The following is a 6,197-nucleotide window of genomic DNA, read 5'->3' on the forward strand; positions in this document are numbered from 1 at the left end:
CATATGTCTCTCTGAAATGGATTGCACATTTTTAAAATGTTTCTTCTAATTTGCTAGGTGTGTGTCTCAAACCATGGTAGACTTGAGATATTTTAGCAAACTTTACATCTTACTTCGAGTTCTTTTTGTTTTTTTGGAGGGAAATTTTATTTGTTTATTTTTTAACTGAAGTGTAGTTGATTTACAATGTCATGTTAGTTTCAGGTATACAGCACAGTGATTCAGTGATATTTTTTTTTTTCAGATTCTTTTCCCTTACAGGTTATTACAAGATATTGAGTATAGTCCCCTGTGCTGTACAGTAGGTCCTTGTTGGTTATCTATTTTATATATTTTAGTGTGTATGTGTTAATGCCAACCTCCTAATTTATCCCCCCCCCCCGCCCTAGAGTTCCTTAAAGACTGAGAAAAATGGCCAGAGCTCCTGCTCATTCTTAATTCAGCATACATGGAGGTTATTCTGTTATAGAACTGCAGCCTTAAGTCGATCGTCCTTCCCTTCTTAATCCTTGCAAGTTTAGTTTCTGTTGTTTTCACTTTCAAATAACACAATTGGATGTGATGTTCTGCCAGTGTTCTACCCCTGGGCTGGTGCATGTTTCCGGTAGCTTTTGCCGTTCATCCCCAGAACCATTTTGAACCTTCACTATTCCTCTCAAGCTTAATTTTCCTTTCACTCTTTTTTTTTTTTTTTCTTAAAGGTCAAGTCTTTATTTTTGGCTGCGTTGGGTCTTCGTTGCTGTGCGTGGGCTTCCTCTAGTTGCAGCGAGCGGGGGCTACTCTTTGTTGTAGCATGTGTGCTTCTCATTGCCGTGGCTTCTCGTTGCAGAGCACGGGCCCTAGGCACGCGGGCTTCAGTAGTTGTGGCTCGCGGGCTTCAGTAGTTGTGGCTCACGGGCTCTAGAGCGCAGGCTCAGTAGTTGTGGCGCACGGGCTTAGTTGCTCCACGGCATGTGGGATCCTCCCGGACCAGGGCTCGAACCCGTGTCCCCTGCATTGGCAGGCGTATTCTTAACCACTGCACGGCCAGGGAAGTCCAGCCTTTAGCATCTTAAAAAGGTGAGGTTAGAGATTTTCCCCTAAAGCCTCTAGAAGGAAACTATCCTGGCCCTGACACCTTGATTTTAGCCTGGTAAGACTCATTTCATAATTCTGACCTCCAGAACTATAAGAGAGTAAATTTGTGTTGCTTTAAGCCATTAAATTTGTGGTAATATGTTTACAGCAACGATAGGAAATTAATACAGTTTTCACATTTGTATCTCTAGCCCCAGCCTCTTTCCAGAGGGCCAGACTTCAAAGTTGATCCGCCTAATGGACGCCTCCCCTTGAATCTGCTACAGGTACATCAGACAACATGTCTGACACTCCAACTCAACTCTCCATCTTTCCTCCTTCTCCAGCAATTCCCACCAACAACTCTAAATCCTAAGAGGAGAAACCTATTCTTTCTTCTCTTCTCTCCATCTTGATAGCACCGTCATCTACCCAGATCCCCAAACAGTTAATCAACCTCCAAGTCTTACACGTCCTAATTCCTTACTCTCTAATCTATCTCCTTGCCCATTATTTTTGCCTCTTTGTTCAGGCCTCCTTATCTTTTGCCTAGATTTCTGTAACCTCTCCTAACCAGTCTTCCAGTCTCTAATCTTATTTTCCTCCAATCCACTTTTCACAGTGCTGACAGGTTTTTAAAACTGAAGTCTTACACCCCTGCCAAACTTAATCCTCATAACCTTGAGAAAAAAAAAAAAACTAAACTCTGTAGCCTGGCAAACAAAGTCCTTTGAGATCCCCACATCTTTCTTTCCCGCCTTAGATTTTGTCACTCTTTAACTCATATGTACCTTTTTTTTTTTTCCGGTACGCGGGCCTCTCACTGTTGTGGCCTCTCCCGTTGAGGAGCACAGGCTCCGGACATGCAGGCTCAGCGGCCATGGCTCACGGGCCTAGCCGCTCTGCAGCATGTGGGATCTTTCCGGACCGGGCCACGAACCCGTGTCCCCTGCATCGGCAGGCGGACTCTCAACCACTGTGCCACCAGGGAAGCCCGCATATGTACCTTTTGAACCATGCCAGTAATTGCATTTCCCTGAACATAACATGCTTTGTCACTCCTTTCCTTATGCTGCTCCTTCTGCGGACTCCCTGCCCCTCGTCTAACTTCTCCTTATCTTTCAGTAACTTCTACTTATCTTCATTCAGTAAGGGTTTCTCTGGGAAGACTTCAGCCACAACCCATCCCTGGTTAGGAACTCCCTCCTGTGTCTGCCCAAAGTGTCACTCACTACCCTGGATTCGAATCATCGGTTTACTTTCCTTCCGCACTAGACTCTAAGCTCTTGTACGGTGGGGACCGAGTCTTTGGTTTTTGTAATCACAGTATCAGGCAAAGAGCCTGGCACATAGTATGTGTTTAATAAATGTTGAAAGAATCAGTGAACTTCAGTAGTCATCACAATCAACACATTGCTGAAGAAAGCTAAGTGTAATTTAGGAGCTGTTTGGTTCTCCATTTACTTGTAATTTGAAGAAAGAATGGAAGTAAATTCATCAGTGCCTCAATAAGTTTGGCAATAAAAAGAGAAGCTTCATTATCTGGTTTTTATTCTGGCCCTCATCTTACACTATTTTAGTCTTTGTTAAATATCTTACATTCTTTTATCCTTTATTAAATATAGAAGAATTTTCTTTTAATAAGATAAATCACCCAGAATGCTCTTTATGTATTGATAAATTGAGTAAACCCTCTCTTCCCCTTTCTTCATGTTTTCTACTCTCAAAATTTAGGTTTTTCAATATAGTTGCAGGGATATATGAGAATGCCCCCATAGCAAGTGTGGATGAAAAATGTCGCATGCCATATCAGTAAACAAAGGATGCTGCGACCATCAAGCCCTCAGCCACTGCAGCTGCCCCCTAAAACTGCACCCAGAGGGAACTCAGGATGAAGAAAAGCAGGATACTGACCCTAGATAGCTAAGGTGCATATCAAAGGAATGTTTTCAGTGAGCCAAGACTCTTTCGTCTTCCCACACATAGAAAAGTGCTAAATTCATTCACTTGAGATGTCTGGTTTTTCTTTAATTAACGGTAATCATCAGCTGTTCTAACCACCGGGTTTTGTTTTTGTTTTCAAAACTCCTACCTATCTGGCTCCTCCCTTTGGCCCTTTAGAGCAGTCCCGAGCCCTCAGCAGGTCGGCCGAATAAAACATAATTCTCAACTTTTAGGTTGTGCATTTTTTTTGCAGTCAGTACAAGTAAAATTAATATTAATTAATTTTAAAATATGTATACCTTTCCAGAAGCCATCACCCTTGATTTTTTCCCTCCCTCACTCCTTGTAGCTCATCAGGTCATTAAAGTTTGTTTGCACAGTTCCTAAATCTCTTCAGTCTTTCTGCTTCTCTCCAGACTCCTGCTGTTTCCCTGATTCATCTGCAGATGCCAAAGACCTCTTAACTGAAATCCCATTTTCCATTATCTTTACAAAGGAGATCTGAGCCCGTCACTCCCTTGGATAAACTCCGGACTTGGAGGTAAACTCTAACCTGCTGGCCTTTTCTGTCTTATCTCTCCTCACACTGAGAGGACATCCTGAACTACTTTCTGTCCCTCAGAAATGCCCTGCTTTCTTTCACTTTGAGGCCTTTCCACTTGTCCTTCCATTTCTCCCCTACTTCCTAGCTTTGCTAACTCCAAAGCTAAGGCCTGAATGACTGGGTGTCATCTTCTTTAGCAACAGCTCACAAGTTTGGATTGGCTGTCCTTCCCCCTTCCTGTATATCCTCAAAACCCCTCTACTTGCCTGTCTGGCTTCTCCACTAGACTGTAAGCTCAGTGGAGACAGGAGCACAACTGTTTCATTGGTGTACTCCCAATCCCTAGCATTTTGCCTGATACTTCATACTCACGCAGCATGCATTTTGAATGAATGAATAAATGGTTGAGTATAAATCTATCAGCACTATCAGAAAATAAAGCTCAAGTGAATTCATTAGTATATTGTGAATTACTGGTAGGCATGTCCAAGCTTTATTGGATAAATTGCTAAAATGTGGTATTGCTTTTTGCACCCTCCCACTCCTCCAGGCGCATACCCAGCAGTCGATATCCTTATCCATAGTGTGTGTCAGCCTCTATCCCCCAGGCAACTTTTAGAGATTTAACTCCCACCATCACTTAGTGTGTTTTCAAGTCTTTGGAGAAAACTCATAAAGTAAGTTCATAAAAACTTAAGGAGTCATAGCACTGCTTCTTAGCCTCACATTCCTCACTTGTAAAAGAATTGTGGAAATCAGTGTAAAAGTGCTTTTTAAACAGCCATACATCATATAAATGTAATTCAGAGAAAACTTGAAATAAGTGTTTCTAGTAAATAACCATGAATGCTGAAGAAGTCTACCTTATTGGTGATTTTGACAGTTTGGTCTAGTTATTTCCTTTTCTATTTTATTCCAACAGACATCAGTTAAAGATGTCTTCGTAGATAGGGGGGCAGAGTCATTACATTTTGCATTGCCGTCCCATTTTTTAACTGGACTTGGGGACTAAAATTGAACTGAGATATGGTCAAGATAACGTAAGTGCAAATTCCCCCAATTTATAGCTCTGCATGTTGAGTTGCCTACTTCCAAAGTATTTGAGGCACCTTTAATGGAGACACAGATCTTGGTTAAAATCAGGATAGTCAAATCAAAATAGGGATAAAAGAATAAGCCATATTCTGAAGTCATGGCAGTAATTGTAATTTAAAAAAAGAATAGTTGCTACAATTGACTATTAAATTTAGCTCCAAGCTTCCTGAGAATTAAGATAAAGCCTGAATATGATGCGTTAGCTCTCAAGCTGAGCATATGCATTTGTCAGGAGAAACAAAACTTTTTTCTAGCCCTGAACTCAAACAGTAAATTAGAGATACTGAATAATGATAATGAAATAGTTTATGAAATATGCAAGAAAAAATGTAGATGGCCATTTTGCTACCCAAAAAATGGAGTTCGCCTCTTGGTCGGTGTCGAGCCAAAAGACACAACCAAGCCAAAGATCAGGAGAAGGAAGGATTTATTGCTTGCAGCAAGTAAGGAGCACACTGGGGATCTTTCCCAAAGCAGTGTCTCCCCAAACAGCAAAACTGGGGAAGTTTTAAGCTAAGGGTACATGCATATTTATGTAGGCTCTTGAGCAGAGGAGAATTCAGCATAGAATTGAGGCAAGGGTCGACAGAGTCCAAGCTTTAGTTGATTGAAGTCACAAGGGTCAGAAAAGGTCAACATCATCACCCCTTAGGTTCCAGTTGATCTGGTGGTTGAGGCTTCAGGTTAATCTTTACCATTGAAACAGAGCTGGGAGTCTTTACTACTGATGTATTATCTTTGCTATTGTTATTTCTCTTGCCCAATAACAGTCCTACATTCTTTTGTTCCCTTAAGACTATTAATTACTAAGGCCTGTTCAAGGACAAGTATTGTGTCTAGGCTTAGATGACAAAATAGCTTAGGCCAAAAACAGATTTTCTTATGTCAATGAAACCATGCCTGGTTCTCTTTCTCTGGAGACCCCCTATCCTATCTGCTTACAATTTCTTGTATTAAAAAAGCTTAATTTACACCAAGGATGTGAGTAGGATATGCCTCTGTGATGGCATTTCTGCATGGAGCTGAAGTAATGTAATTGTATTTGACAAATTTGGTTCAGGGTAGAACCAAAAGAGTCTAATGGTGAGTCACTCTATGAATTTCAACTGTTGTCTCAACCTGAGTTTTAATAGGTGCTGGACAAGACATCTCAAAATGAAGAAAAATTCTGTGGAGTAATAGGAAAATATATATGTCTGTTTTAAATGGACAAAGGTGACATTCTACCATAAAAATTAAATACTTATATTATTTGAAGGCCCATTTTTCAGAGGTGAGCTGCAAAAACATCTTCAGTCAGGTCCCAACTTTTGTCTTTTCAGTGTTGATTTCCAAGAGCTTTATTCATGACAGGCGTTAAAGTATAAATAGGAATGGCTAACACTTACATAGCGCTTACTGTGCAGGCACAATCCTCAGAATAACCCATGACGTATTATTATCCCCGTTAGACATGGAGATAAATCTTAGATGTGAATGCTTACGGAAATTAACCTTCTGGTTTTAACTTGTAAACCTTTCAGAAATTGTTTAGTTAATGTAAAATAGCAAGTGTTTG

Source organism: Monodon monoceros, unplaced genomic scaffold, assembly GCF_005190385.1.
Source record: "Monodon monoceros isolate NGI ecotype Baffin Bay Population unplaced genomic scaffold, NGI_Narwhal_1 Super_Scaffold_21, whole genome shotgun sequence".
NCBI classification, from domain to species: Eukaryota; Metazoa; Chordata; class Mammalia; order Artiodactyla; family Monodontidae; genus Monodon; species Monodon monoceros.